This window comes from Mizuhopecten yessoensis, unplaced genomic scaffold, assembly GCF_002113885.1.
Source record: "Mizuhopecten yessoensis strain PY_sf001 unplaced genomic scaffold, ASM211388v2 scaffold11139, whole genome shotgun sequence".
Lineage (NCBI taxonomy): Eukaryota > Metazoa > Mollusca > Bivalvia > Pectinida > Pectinidae > Mizuhopecten > Mizuhopecten yessoensis.
In genome coordinates, this window is record NW_018408899.1 from 30895 (window position 1) to 47239 (window position 16345).

At 36.2% G+C, this 16345-nt stretch overlaps 1 protein-coding gene across 11 annotated transcripts in view; it reads left to right on the forward strand.

Moving 5' to 3' along the window:
- The window catches only part of LOC110466659 (adhesion G protein-coupled receptor L2-like), an 80285-nt gene that overhangs the window by 11780 nt on the left and 52160 nt on the right, over positions 1 to 16345 (forward strand). For 3 of the 11 annotated variants that reach the window (XM_021523315.1, XM_021523327.1, XM_021523326.1), the window contains exon 1: positions 3643 to 3717. The exons of 2 other annotated variants lie outside the window; for them this stretch is intronic. The gene's annotated coding sequence lies outside the window, so the exon portion shown is untranslated. Of the gene's footprint in view, positions 1 to 3640; positions 3718 to 4111; positions 4246 to 4344; positions 4500 to 4753; positions 5003 to 16345 lie in introns of those variants that run through there. 6 more of the 11 variants (XM_021523324.1, XM_021523323.1, XM_021523325.1 and 3 more) reach the window with 6 other exon arrangements.

Consider the following 16345-nt stretch of genomic DNA (forward strand, 5'->3'; position numbering starts at 1 on the left):
CCATGCATTGTTTCTAACCGCTGGTAGTCAGTCAGTCTGAGTCAGTGAAAGGCTTGGGTCAGACACATCATGTCATGTCAGGGATTTAACTAAATGTTTTGACCTGTCAGGTTATATTATCGTTGTAGCAAAAATAATATTTTGATGGGATACAATGATGTTTGCAAAGCATCAATTTGATATGTTTTTGAAACAAAGCCAAATTTTTGGTTGTTGACTGTACATCATATATGTCTGTCAAAGTTTTCAGTAGTTGAATAATAATATTGATTATGCACTTAAAACAGTTGTATTTTTGATATTAGATATATTTCTAGGGAATTAGTTGAAATGGAATATCTGTCATGTTTGGAAGAAATTGTTGACCAAATAGAACAAATCTACTTTCCATTTAGAGTCCATCAATTCATGTTGTCACATGACTTTTTAGAAGTCTGACTCAAATAGCAATTTTGATTGTATTATTTTTATATTTTAACAACATGTGAAAGTGCATGTAATTGGAACTCTTTTGCTTGTGAGGGAGAAACTTCTGTAACAGTTTTATTTAAGGTCTCCTTTATTATGCGAAATACGACATGTACTTCAGCTCTCAGGGGTAATTGTGCTAAGGTTGAAGGCACGACCATGACTTGCATATACTTAGTTATTTAGCTATTCAATAAAATGTATTCACTAAGGTTTCGCTAGTATATGTCCTAAAGTGAAATTGCCGTTTGACATTATTGAAATTCTCCTACAGGAGTGAAATCTTCTGACACAATATCTCTAATCATTGCAAGATCAGGAAGGTTGTTACAATATTACGCACAAAAGATTATTTTTTGTATCTGATTGTCGAAGGATTAGAAATACAATCACCAAGTATTAGCTTTAAAGGTTAATTTGATTCTATCATATGCTAAAACCAGAACATTCAGTGGAGCAATATTCATAGTATAAAGGTGACAGGGTGCTGGCTTGTAATGTTGGTGTAGAGAAATTATAGGACATTTACATGTGTGATTAATGGGGAGGGAATTTGAAAGGTACCCTGCTGGGAATGAAATATTTATTTCCATATTTAGCCACGAGGATGAAATAACAGACTAAGAGAGGACATTTTTGTGTGTAAGTTCAATTACTGTAGTGTAGACAGGAAGATGTGGCATTTTCATAGAATAAGACCTTTGACTAGCACCTGGTAGACGTTGGAGAGGAGGCCTCGGCAGAGCGGTCTGAGACCAACGACTAGAGGATGCTTTGATCTAATAGGTCCTTTTAAGAAATCACAGACAGCAAGTATGTCACTTAATGGAAGTTTGTAGTCAGCACATCGCAGCATTAATGTGTTTTGACTTTTTCCACTTATTAGCCAGCCACCAAAACCATATATATAAAAACATTGAGGCAACTTTGTGCAACTCATTGGATAGGGCATTTTAAGTATATAAAAAAGGATACTTAACAAAAAGGTGATATGTAATGTTTATAATTCTGTAAGAGAATGCCGTTTAGAAAAATTCCAAGGACACTGCAAAAATTCATGGTAAGAGGGCGGAGTGGATGTTAAAATATTTAACAGTCTGTTTGCAGAACAAATGTTTTCAGATATGAAGTGGGTTGTAGCCATTAGAGGCTTTGTTTAGATTTCTCCAAGGTGGAGTGTAGCAGAGTGGTGATGTATAGCGACAAAAGGCAATACTTCATTTAGGAAATCCAATTAAATTAGTTTACATATTGATAAGAACATTGAACTTGATCAATAGCAGATCCCTTTAAGAGTCTGCTCTGGCACTTGTAAGCCGACAATGCCTTTCATCAAAGTGTGGCAGAAAGTTTAAAACCGAGGTGCCCTGTGATTTAACATCACAATCAAGTACATTTCAATTGGTTGCCATAGCAAATACCATCAAATGTCTCAATTCTGGTCTGCTGAGCGATGGGAAGGAACGATAAGGACCTCTTTTGCTCAACTTGCTGTGACATTAGAATGGATTACTATTGTCACCCCGACTATAATGTAATATGGCGAGGTAACCACATTTAACAACGGCAAGATGACATTTTTCATTGCTGTCAAATGTGCTTGGCTATAGACACTTATGTAATCAGTTGTAGATATAAGATTTATCCTAGTCAAGTTTGCTGATATCTGTCAAACAGCCTCGCTGATGACATGTCTGACAAACATTTAGCACAGCAGGCGAAATGGCCCAGAAGCTTTTGTAGATCATCATATATCTTGGTTTTAAAATGGTTTTACAATCATTTTTCTGTGAATTGAACAAGTCATAAAGTCAGATTCTCTTGTACAGAATTTTACCCACAAGATGGATATGTAAAAGTTAGCACCCTGTACAAATTTGCATTACTAGAAAGTAATGCAGAAAAGACGGATATTATATAGGTTTACACTACAACATGGCTGGTAAAGAGTACTGTGTATGTCACAGAACATCATGTCACAATGTCATGTGACCGGAATCATTCCGTAGTTATAGCTTTCATGCTTCTGTAATGACGAAATTCTGCCATAGCAGGCGAGGAACCTCTGACAAATGCGCCTCCAGGTGGCCCTAAGATGATACACTGCCTGAGACTGATGTGCCTCCAGTAAAAATATGCGAAACTCTTGAGACACATGACACATGGACAAGGACAAAGGATTGGGTTCCAGCTGGGGGAAATGTCTTCCATAAAAATTCTAATGCTCTAATGTAATTTCCCCCCAAAGTTGTGGAGAGACAGTGGATCACCACTTGGTGCTCATGTGACACACAGAGTTGTAATGGGGGGGGGGGGGGGGGGTTGTTGTTGATCGGGGAAGGGTACTGGCATAAAATTATTTCTCAAATTGAATAAACATGCCTATTTAGAGGGTTGGCATTGTCGTATTTAGCATCCCTTGGAGACATTCATTGCCTTCCTGTACTGACTCGGTGAACCTGATAGTCAACCTTATAACCATCACATTGAGTTTCCCTATGGTTCATGACAAAAATAAATACCCAAGAAGACCTGACCAGATTAACCTTCAAATTTTGGTCCAACTAATCTGTAATAGACATGGTGCCTAGCTAACAGACTCCGGCCAGACGGCCAATCAGTTGGCAGACAGCTTATCGTGGAAAGCCAGGTAGTGTATTAATTATGTATGTCTTGGTCGTAAGACTGATCGACTATCACCACATTACCATAATCATTTGAAATAATCTACAAAGGATGTACAGAACACATTGTATGTCAGAGAGAGGTTATTGTGGCACCTTTTGTCAAGCAATTTAAATGTAATGGAATCAAACTTGTATTAGACCTTTACTACCTAAAGGGGACTTGTGACAATAATCCTGAGTGAGGTAGTGTGTTACCTTTTCATACCTAGTTTAGCCCGTTAAATGTTTGTTGACCATTCATGGTTTGGTGTTGATCACCATTCATAGTTCCCAGTTGACGTGCGTAAACAACCAGCTGGGGTGTCAATACTATTACACCTTGTACCTTTTAGTACACACATACCTATGGTCAACACACAGGTAAGCTAGTGGGTCAAAGGTCACACTTGGTTGGGCAGTTACACATTGAGTCACCACTGAATATAAACACATTGACAGGAATTCCCACTCTGAAATCTATCTCTAAAGGTATGTGGACATTTGGGATGGTACATTGACATCCTGTTGGGTAGGTAAATATCACAAATCAACAGGTAGGCTGGATTTAAACACCTTACATCAGGTAGGTAATTAGTTCTGTGTTCATCATTATTTCAGATAAGGACTGTATTTTATCTGTACATGCTGTTTTATCTTTAGGGTTTTTCCGACACCGTCTGTACTCCATCAGTAATCAATATACACATCTTGTGGTCCCTTGTTTTAAGACAGTATTATTAATGTACTCTTATACAGCAGCTAGGACATCTGTTTAACACCACAACCGTTCAGGTGTATTTGTTTACAGAGTGACAGACTATGATGTCTGACCTATACTAATTTTGTTTTCGTTTATATGTGTGTATACACAAACATTCCTCCTTGTCCGCTTTTTTGACAAGTTAGTATTGCAACATATATGCTAGTCATACAGGTATTATAATCGGGGTCAGATTGGTGTGAGAATGTAGGTTGTCCAGCCAGGTGAATGGATATTCCCTTCACTAAACCCTCAGACATGACTGCCCATAACTTCCTTTGTCCTGGCCTAGGTGAGACTCAGGTGAGTCGATTAGCTCCCCATACATGCAGTGCACCACATCTAAAACAGGTATGCAAAAGCCAGCATACCTACACAGACACTAAATGATACAACTTTTACGAAGGTGTTTTCTGTGCTCAGCTGGCTGTGACGTCTGGAGGTACATGATAGTTGTGTGGTTTTGACGCACCTGTTCTTGTTGCCATTTGAAGTATTGCGCACGTCTCCCAGTCCTCTAGTGGCTATTTATTTAAGGATTATAGCATAAACGAGAATATTGTCATTTACTGTTAGCAAGTAAAATCAAGTCAAGAAGCTTTAAGGTAAGTGAATTAGCAACTTTTAATTTTAATTTACCTGAGAAAAATGACATGTACCCAATATACTAGGGTACAGCCTGTGAATGATTATACAAAGTTTATCGTCAACTGACACTACAGGTAGGTATCTGATCGTTTATTTATAGGGTGCGATATTTCTATTGAATTGCCCTACACCCCCACATTGATATTTCATTGAAAGGCATTGTAGACAAAGTAAACTTGATAAAGTTCTGGCAAACAGGGCCATGCATGAGTCATCATAATCCAGGTACTTGTGTGTGTGTCTCCATTTTATCAGTGACAGGCCTTACACATCCTCGTGTGTTCCCGCATTGGAGACCCAAGTTATATGTATAGCGTAGTAGATTATTTTGACGATTGCCTAAAGGATTTAATTCCTAGTTCTTGACCATTCACATCCCAGGTAGTGGTGATTGAGTGATCTTTTTGGCAATTGTCGGGATTTGTTTTCGGCTAAGAAACTTTTGGGACAACACATGTCGGTATGTATGATAATTAATGTGGGTGAAGTAAAGATTTTGGTTTAATCCTGTGATATATATATATATATATATGTGACATTTATATGTACACCTGAGTGGGCATGGCTATGTCGAGTGTGGTTTTCTTATTGGATTAACGTGAGTGTTGATACAAAGTCTCGAAATATTTAAGTTACTGTTGGCATAGATACATTGTGGCAGGTAGGTATTCCAGGTAGGTATTCCATGGACACGAGCTCGAGTGACCACATTGTTTACCAATGATCAATGTAAACGGAGGTGTGTTTTATTGACTCGTCAAAATAATAAGACGGAAAGAAGGCTCAAGCTGGCACATTATAAGTTATTCAAATTATGTGCGCTTATGTTCGTAAAAATTATTCAAAAGATCAAACATAATTGTGTATAATGTATTTGTAATTGGTTGGTTAATCTGTAAATACTTGTAAATTTTTATTTATCAGGTTTTATGTCTTTACAATAGCTAAGGTAACATATCATTCGTATCTGTGAGAACATACATTAATACATTAGAATTGTAGCATATTTAATTCGTTATAGAAAGCTTATTTATCACAACCAATACATTATTATGTGTGGCTTTTCGATGACTAGTACGATGGAAAAAAAATACTGGTTGTGATACATAACCTTTCTACAATTCACACTTACCAACCTAGAGAAAATGTTTGGAAATCTAGCATATTTGGCCTTGGAAAAATATCTTAAAGTGTAAATTTGTATCGTATTTTATTTTTTTAATCCAAAATCCTATTTTGTTTTCAAAGAGCAATAATACATTTTCATAAATCAAGCTTTATTGGGAATTCACCTTAAGCATGTGAAAACTGACATATCCTAAATATTTTGTTTAGGATATGGTATTAAAATGATTATAAATATATACGTTTAAGAAAGAAAGCCAAATGAGACTTGATCTAAATTACTGTAGCCATAAAAACAAGTCTATTTCCCGTTAGTCGGGCAGTTTCTCAATGTTCTGTACAGCTTTCCCGGTAGAATATAATACCTACAGATAGAAACGTCTGTGTGATGTGTTGAGCTGTGTTACGCTGGAAGGGTGTGATTCCCCTAGGACCTCTGATATTATTGATTCTTGACTGACAGTTGTACCTAGTACCAATTAAGTTACTTAGTGAACGCAAGGAGAAGACAGAATTGCAAAGCCGTAAAAGTGTACACTCTCTTCGTATGTTATTGCGGGTTCTATGGTATCGCCATACCTGATGATTAGAATGTTTGCTACTATAAGAATTATTAATTAAATTAATGTTAAATGTTTTTAAAGTACCACAGACAAAAAAATAAGTAGAAGATATGTTTTAATTCTATAACAGTGAACATTTTGAAATAGATGATGGTCTGTAATTTGAGAAATCTTGGATATCTGTATTAAGATACATTTTTTCCCCAAACTGATTTCTGTTATCTACTGGTAGTTAGCTATTAATTACATTTAATTTCTTTATTGCGGTATTAAACTGCCAATTACATACAGGTTTCTTTCTACATTACTTCCTTCAGCTATATAGGGTCTTTGTAATTTTATTGTATGCACAAAAAATATTAAACTTCTTTTTACATCCCAGTCCAGGTGATGACATTTTTTTTCAAATTTCCACAAGTTTCAACCAACTAGAATCTCATAGATGAGACACTGAGCAATAAACACTTAATGACTTGTTAGTTTTTATGAACAGAAATATTTCAGAATGACCCGTATTTCACTACTGATCCAAATTAAGAGTTTCTTATTATCATCAATACCTAATCATAAAACAATTGACAGACTTCGTAACTAAATGAAACAACACATTTCGGAGTATTGTTTATTTCAAAATGTCTTTCTCTTGTAACAGTTCATGATCATTATGAATCAATAACAAAACGATATCCTATCATTTAATGAGTAATGTTTTGGTCAGATGGAAATGGAAAGCCTTCTTGATATAAAGAAAACGTCTGTCTCACATAAACAAGGATAGTGCTCAGCCTTTTCTGCCAGGAGAAAAGTGCCCTAGTAGCGGAATCCTTATGGAATGTTTTGTTGTACTTGGTGGCGTACTCGGGGAAATCTTCCAATCATGCCTCTTCTACCATATTTGTGGGAGTCCTTACAAATGTGCTTTTTCTGCATCAGACTGTTTAATTGTTCTTCTCCATTTTATTTATCACGATCTCCCTCGATCCTACAGAAATCCGTCTAGAAGCTGGCCATAATATGGTTTCATAGCATCACCAATTTATGCTGGAGGTCAGCATCGATAAATTGTAAACCTTTGGCAAGTTTTTCTATGGAATCGTAATCGATTCTTTAATATTTGGAGAACATCATTTTTTTAATTGACAAATAAAAACCTGATAACGGTATACTTTAATGCACCTGTTAGAAACCTCACTCTAAGTTTCCACTATTTTAAAGGAAGGTATTTTTGTCGTTTTTAAGATATTTGTTGAGATTTCATGACGACATAAAAAGTAGATAGAGCAAGACATCTAAGGGTTGGGGGAGACCTTGATCCTGGCAAGACATAACTTTCACCTTTTTGCTAGTGAAAATTGAATCAATTATGTCGATTAAACTTCAACAATGTGTAAGCAGGCAGTAAGTTAGAGTGAGGAGAGGGCTATAGAATGACAGAGCAGTGTAAACTCGACATAAACATCCAGGGGGAACCGGTGGTGGGGCCTGTCACCTTTAGGGGGCAGCACCTAGCTATCTGACAGCAGTATCAGGTAGACTTTCCTGTAAGACAGATGGATGGCTACAACTGGCTGATGGGTCAGAGGTCAGATATAGAGGATGAGAAAGTATGCCAGTTAAAAACCTCTCTGTAAGAAGAACAGTTAAAATACACCGTGTTATATCTGTGTAACCTCATGCCCCCATGGGGATTTGTATGCGCAGTAAAGCACACCACATCTTGCATGCAAGAGATTCTGACTGTTCATCTTTGTGCATTAAGTCATTGAGGTCACACGAAGTGTAATGTTGTTGGATTATTTTAGTAACTACATTTTATCCCTACATCCTCTGCTGGAAATGTAAAATGTCAGTTTTCATGAGTAAAAAAAATAAAGGTACAGTATTTAAATCATTTACCTGAAATTTCTAGATAAATCATAATACTATATCTAGATATACAGGTAGCATAAGATTTCAACATCTGTAGTTAAGTCTAAAGGTAAATTTTACCATGAACACCATATCTAGATATTCAAGTACATCTATCATAAAAACGTCTTTAGTTATGCAGGAACATGTACAGAGAAAACCATCGGTGATTAGTTCTATGCATAAATTTTGGCAAAAAATACTGATTCAGATAAACAGGTACTTTGTACTGTAAACACCATATTTAGGTAAACAGGTACATTGTACTGTAAACACCATATCTAGATAAACAGGAACATTGTACTGTAAACACCATATTTAGATAAACATGCAGGTAAATTGTACTGTAAACACCATATTTAGGTAAATAGGTACATTGTACTGTGCAAACACCATTTCCAGATAAACAGGTACATTGTATTGAAACACCATTTTCAGATAAAGAGGTACTATGTTATGTAAACACATTATCCAGATAAACAGGTACTTTGTTATGTAAACATCATATCCAGATAAACAGGTACTTTGTTATGTAAACACATTATCCAGATAAATAGGTACTTTGTTATGTAAACACCTTATCCAGATAAACAGGTACTTTGTTATGTAAACACCATATCCAGATAAAGAGGTACTTTGTTATGTAAACACCATATCCAGATAAACAGGTACATTAACCCTAAACACCATTTTCAGATAAACAGGTACTTTGTTATGTAAACACCATATCCAGATAAACAGGTACTTTGTTATGTAAACACAATATCCAGATAAACAGGTACATTAACCCTAAACACCATTTTTAGATAAACAGGAGCATTGTACCAAAAGTACCATCTCCGGTTCTAAAGATTTAAGTGTCTTTAAGGTTTTTAGTATTTTTTACTTCAATAGGAAGCACCGTGTACATGCTGAAAGTAGGACATGTAATTAACAAAAAATAGTTTAACATTTTAACAGCAATTCCCAGCAACGAGTTTATCTGTAATTGAACTTTTAGCAAAATGGATATTCTTTATTCGCAACAAGTCTTAAGCAAATTAACAAAGGGATTCATTTTCTGTTGGTACGTGATGATTATTAGCTGTAATAAATGAGGATAGGGAGGAGTAAATTGAGGTTTCTGATGCTAACGTGTATATGGTTTCACATCATGGTAACTGGTGTATATGGTTTCACGCCATGGTACCTGATCATTGGGTGTGTAATTTTGGAGAAGCCACATGTTTGGTATTGGGCCTTGTGTTCGTAGTTACATCACGGGTAAAATCTTTGTAATTACTGATTTACAAACCAAATAGGATTTTGTAAGAGATTACACGGAAGCTCATCAAATGTTTTGATGAAATTCAAATTAAAAAAACTAAACTGATTTGAACTAAGCCTAGGCAAGAGGAGAAAATAGGAAAAGTCGGGATTGTACTTCAAAGGGAATGATTCTTAATTTCCATAAGTGAAAGGAATGTAGAGGTTATATTATTGATTTAGAACTTGAGGAATTGTGCATGGAATCTGTCACCGTGTAGTCATTACATCACAATTCTCTCCCCAGGAGCAGGTATATTATAAATCTGAACACTGCTCCCCAGGAGCTGGTATATTATAAATCTGAACACTGCTCCCCAGGAGCTGGTATATTATAAATCTGAACACTGCTCCCCAGGAGCTGGTATATTATAAATCTGAACACTGCTCCCCAGGAGCTGGTATATTATAAATCTGAACACTGCTCCCCAGGAGCTGGTATATTATAAATCTGAACACTGCTCCCCAGGAGCTGGTATATTATAAATCTGAACACTGCTCCCCAGGAGCTGGTATATTATAAATCTGAACACTGCTCCCCAGGGATTGCTCCAGATCTCTCGCATGCTAAGTTGTGTCATCTCATGCTGTAGAATTCAATTCAGCATTTCATAGAAATAAAATGTCACCAGTAGGACTATTTGGTCATCAGTCGCTCTGATTTGATCAGAATTGTACCATATTAGGATAGATGCAGCAAGTTCTGTGAAAAGATAACTTCCACTGATGTTGCAATACACATGTGGTACTCTTCATTTAAATCCCCCACCATAATTTATACCAAATGGGACCCCTTCGTTCAGTACCCTGCCACCTTCACAAAATGGTACTACCTCCTTCAAACCCTACCCCACCAAAAACCGCCCTCCAACAGATCTAGAGGGGACTATAAGATTGATTGCACACCATCCAGTCAGTCTTTCAGCCCCCACGCCTCTCCCTCCCTCCAAACCGAATCTACCACAGCAGACTGAATTATAAGTTTGTACTCTGTTCATCTATCCATCTGTCCTCTGGGATTATAGGTCTTCATTCTGTCCATCTGTCATCCACTGGTATTACCAGAGGGGAAATCTGTGTGTCTGTCCATGCATGCATCACTTTGCCTAGGACATTCTCATGTTACTCTTGTCATCTACAATTGCTAAATTTTGAATGGGCTTTTGATTTTGGGCACTGAAGTCAGTTCTTTTGACCCAAGGTATGGCACTTTGTTCAAAGTTTGTCTGGATCTTTATTGCCTTACACTGGTAATTTTTCAACTTAATTCACCAAACTTGCAATAAACTGAAGTAGGTCTTGTAACGCACTATATGGTTCTTTCTTAAATTCCAATAGTTTGTCTGGGATATGACTTTCTAGCTGGGAACTATATGGACCTACAACCACCAGCCTTGTTATGATGATGTATCGTAGGAAGGTGGAGTGTTTGCATACTGATATCTGGATGTTTATTTTCTTAATTTTTAAGTATAAATTATAATATTTATCCTAATGGCTGCACCCTTTGACTGATGGGGGCTGTTGTGAATTGCTCACAATGACCCGCCTTGTTTGCTGATGTTCTAGAGATATCTGATTTTGTAGATTTTGTTCGGAGTAAACAGTACCGCTTGATTCATCATATGTGTGACAGATATATTTAAAAAAAAAATGAAAAGAAGAACGCAACCAGTGGGACAGTATACGTAATCCTTAAGATAAATCTTTACTTTTTGCTATGAAAGCGTTACAATCATGAACTATTACACATGTTTTTTTTCCAGTCAGAAACTTTCGAGGTCTTTCCGTCATATTGTTGACGTAATTGGGGACAAAAAATGGCCTCAATGGAAATAAGTCCCGGGGGTTTATGAGTCATCCTTCGCTAATAAGTCATTTAATATTTTAATTAAGCATGTCATGAAATTGTACATAACACCATTCAAATTGATCTTTTACTGAAGTGTTTTACATGTTTTATTTAAATTATATGCTGTAATAGTAAACATTTATGTAAATGAATTTTAGTATTGAAATTTATCTATTGTCAAGTTGTGACTTCAAAATCAAACTTTTGATAGAAAGTCCGGAATAGATTCGATGACATTTGTTGCTTGGTAGAAATGATTACCATATGGTATACATGACCTTGTCCTAACGAAAATGGCTGTTCTGTCATTTGGTAAGAATGGAATCACACCAGATAAAACAATTTTTTCCTTTTCATTCATTGCGAAAAAATTCCAGGTCAAATGGCCTGGAATCTGTAAATTTGGTCTACGGGCAAGTGAATATTTATGACTATACTTGCATGATGGACCAGTGCAAAATATTAATATTTAATATTGCTTTATTCACTTGTTACTTCTCAAAATAGTTTTGTTAATGTTAAAAAAATCATAATTTCATAAAGGCATACTCTATGAAGTGTGCTTGTATGTATATGAAATTTTCTGGACAAATACATTTGGCCTCTGGGCAAGTACTCTTTCAAACCCATTTACTCACGGGACCAGTGATTTAAAAACTTTGTTTTTACCCTGTACACATTTTGAATGTAGGTATAAGGTATCAAGCTTCTTGGAAAGAATGTTTTCAAGCAACCCAGTTTCATACCATCATGACGTGAACAGTGTGTTTTAGACCTTAGTTATGAGCAGCTATATGCCTGAAGGGGAAACCCAAAATACCATGATGATGAGGTGATCGAAAACAGCCAACAGACTGATTCAATAACAACCTACAACGGATGAAATTATTGCACAAAATTGTATTGTTTGTATTTTGCTGTGACGACTGTTGAAGCCTTTGGCTTTTCTACTTTTGGTGGAACAACTGGTGTCGTTGAAAGCTTCCAAGCGATGGTAAAATGACAATACATACAGCGCTGTCTGTACTCCTCTGGAGGGATATTATAGAGGCGGCAGACTTGTAAATACGGTGCTGCGCCGGAAACCTTTCAAACATCATATTGTAGAAGTTGACAGAAACAATTGGAACCTTCAGAAATATTTTGCGATGCTGTGAATCAGTGAAAGATCAGTTTCTTTGGTTGCTGTTGGTGTAAAACCCCTTCATCTGTTTAAATCTGTTACTGTTGGTGTAAAACCCCCTTTCATCTGTCTAAATCTGTTACTGTTGGTGGTGTAAAACCCCTTACATCTGTTTAAATCTGTTTCTGTTGGTGTAAAACCCCCTTTCATCTGTTTAAATCTGTTACTGTTGGTGGTGTAAAACCCCTTTCATCTGTTTAAATCTGTTACTGTTGGTGTAAAAAACCCTTTTCATCCGTTTAAATCTGTTACTGTTGGTGTAAAACCCCCTTTCATCTGTTTACATCTGTTACTGTTGGTGTAAAAAACCCTTTCATCTGTTTAAATCTGTTACTGTTGGTGTAAAACCCTTTCATCTGTTTAAATCTATTACTGTTGGTGTAAAACCCACTTTCATCTGTTTAAATCTGTTACTGTTGGTGGTGTAAAACCCCTTACATCTGTTTAAATCTGTTACTGTTGGTGTAAAAAACCCTTTCATCTGTTTACATCTGTTACTGTTGGTGTAAAACCCCCTTTATCTGTTTAAATCTGTTACTGGTGGTGTAAAACACCCTTTCATCTGTTTACATCTGTTACTGTTGGTGTAATACCCCCTTTATCTGTTTAAATCTGTTACTGTTGGTGTAAAACTCCCTTTCATCTTTTTAAATCTGTTACTGTTGGTGTAAAACCCTTTCATCTGTTTAAATCTATTACTGTTGGTGTAAAACCCACTTTCATCTGTTTAAATCTGTTACTGTTGGTGGTGTAAAACCCCTTACATCTGTTTAAATCTGTTACTGTTGGTGTAAATCCCCCTTTCATCTGTTTGCATCTGTTACTGTTGGTGTAAAAAACCCTTTCATCTGTTTAAATCTGTTACTGTTGGTGGTGTAAAACCCCTTACATCTGTTTAAATCTGTTACTGTTGGTGTAAACCCCTTTCATCTGTTTAAATCTATTACTGTTGGTGTAAAACCCCCTTTCATATGTTTAAATCTGTTACTGTTGGTGTAAAACCCTTTCATCTGTTTAAATCTATTACTGTTGGTGTAAAACCCCCTTTCATATGTTTAAATCTGTTACTGTTGGTGTAAAACCCTTTCATCTGTTTAAATCTGTTACTGTTGGGGTAAAACCCCCTTTCATCTGTTTACATCTGTTACTGTTGGTGTAAAACCCCCTTTATCTGTTTAAATCTGTTACTGGTGGTGTAAAACCCCCTTTCATCTGTTTAAATCTGTTGCTGTTGGTGTAAAACCCCCTTTCATCTGTTTACATCTGTTACTGTAGGTGTAAAAAACCCTTTCATCTGTTTAAATCTGTTACTGTTGGGGTAAAACCCCCTTTCATCTGTTTACATCTGTTACTGTTGGTGTAAAACCCCCTTTCATGTGTTTACATCTGTTACTGTTGGTGTAAAACCCCCTTTATCTGTTTAAATCTGTTACTGTTGGTGTAAAAAGCCCTTTCATCTGTTTACATCTGTTACTGTTGGTGTAAAACCCCCTTTATCTGTTTAAATCTGTTACTGGTGGTGTAAAAAACCCTTTTCATCCGTTTAAATCTGTTAATGTTGGTGTAAAACCCCCTTTCATCTGTTTAAAGCTGTTACTGTTAGATACGTAAAACCCTTTCATCTGTTTAAATCTATTACTGTTGGTGTAAAACCCACTTTCATCTGTTTAAATCTGTTACTGTTGGTGTAAACCCCTTTCATCTGTTTAAATCTATTACTGTTGGTGTAAAACCCACTTTCATCTGTTTAAATCTGTTACTGTTGGTGGGGTAAAACCCCTTTCATCTGTTTAAATCTGTTACTGGTGGTGTAAAAAACCCTTTTCATCCGTTTAAATCTGTTAATGTTGGTGTAAAACCCCCTTTCATCTGTTTACATCTGTTACTGTTGGTGTAATACCCCCTTTATCTGTTTAAATCTGTTACTGTTGGTGTAAAACTCCCTTTCATCTTTTTAAATCTGTTACTGTTGGTGTAAAACCCTTTCATCTGTTTAAATCTATTACTGTTGGTGTAAAACCCCCTTTCATATGTTTAAATCTGTTACTGTTGGTGTAAAACCCCTTTTCATCTGTTTAAATCTGTTACTGTTGGTGGTGTAAAACCCCTTACATCTGTTTAAATCTGTTACTGTTGGTGTAAACCCCTTTCATCTGTTTAAATCTATTACTGTTGGTGTAAAACCCACTTTCATCTGTTTAAATCTGTTACTGTTGGTGGTGTAAAACCCCTTTCATCTTTTTAAATCTGTTACTGTTGGTGTAAAACCCTTTCATCTGTTTAAATCTATTACTGTTGGTGTAAAACCCCCTTTCATATGTTTAAATCTGTTACTGTTGGTGTAAAACCCTTTCATCTGTTTAAATCTATTACTGTTGGTGTAAAACCCACTTTCATCTGTTTAAATCTGTTACTGTTGGTGGTGTAAAACCCCTTTCATCTTTTTAAATCTGTTACTGTTGGTGTAAAAAACCCTTTTCATACGTTTAAATCTGTTACTGTTGGTGTAAAACCCCTTTTCATCTGTTTAAATCTGTTACTGTTGGTGGTGTAAAACCCCTTTCATCTTTTTAAATCTGTTACTGTTGGTGTAAAAAACCCTTTTCATACGTTTAAATCTGTTACTGTTGGTGTAAAACCCCTTTTCATCTGTTTAAATCTGTTACTGTTGGTGTAGAACCCCCTTTCATCTGTTTAAATCTGTTACTGTTGGGGTAAAACCCCCTTTCATCTGTTTACATCTGTTACTGTTGGTGTAAAACCCCCTTTATCTGTTTAAATCTGTTACTGGTGGTGTAAAACACCCTTTCATCTGTTTACATCTGTTACTGTTGGTGTAAAACCCCCTTTCATCTGTTTAAAGCTGTTACTGTTAGATACGTAGCTGTTGGAAATGTAACTTGTTGGAATTTTTTTGCAAGATTCTCACAACAACATTTCCCAAGATTAGGTGGAAACGTTTTTGTTATGCTCTGTGGAATTAATGGAATTAGAATGTATTGGAACCATTTCATTCAACATACGTTGCATAATGTAAAGTGGTGACGTTAGACATAAATGGTGCCCGCATAAAAGGTTACCCTGTTGTCTCTTACTGTCCACAGGACTGTAAGATTTTAGTTTTTATTCAAACTGCATTATGGGTTATCCTACTGTTGGGCACACTGTTTACACATCTAATTGATTAGGGTTGGTCGTTAAGACAACTTATTGGATCTCTGGCTTCGTCGTGGAAAGGTTTTTTTATGGCTTCTTCGATGTGTTTCAAGTCGCAGAATTTTATTCCTTTCTAATTTTTGGTCTGCCTGAGGCTGTAACAGATGAAACGCAGTAAGTTGGTGACATGTCGCTGGATTAATACAGTTTGTATAAAATTGTTCACAGCAACCTTTTTACACGTTTTTAATTTCTGAATTAAAAACTCCCAAGGATCTACTGAAGAAATTGACTTCGAGAGATGTGTGTACTTATTCGGTAATTCAAGTCTGTGACACAGATTACATGGAGGTGAAATGTGTGAGTTTCTTGTTATGGCCACACAGAGGGTAGAGTGGCATTAGTTTGATTGTGAATCTGTCAGGTGTAATAACACTTCTGATTCTGATTACTAGCTAGTTACAGTAAGTCAGATTCGCGAATAGAGGGTAGAACACCTACACAGGTTGTGTTGTATGGATTTTATAAGTCAGTACTTGAACAGGACACTACCGACAATATACATAATCGATAGGTAGAGGGCATATGGTGGTCAGTATGGACAGGTAGCATGTCTCCACAGCATAAAGACATCCTCAAAGAAAGGTCAAGTTCTGGACAATGGATTCACTGAACATCTTAAGTTGACATATGCAAGCTAAGCTTCTTAAT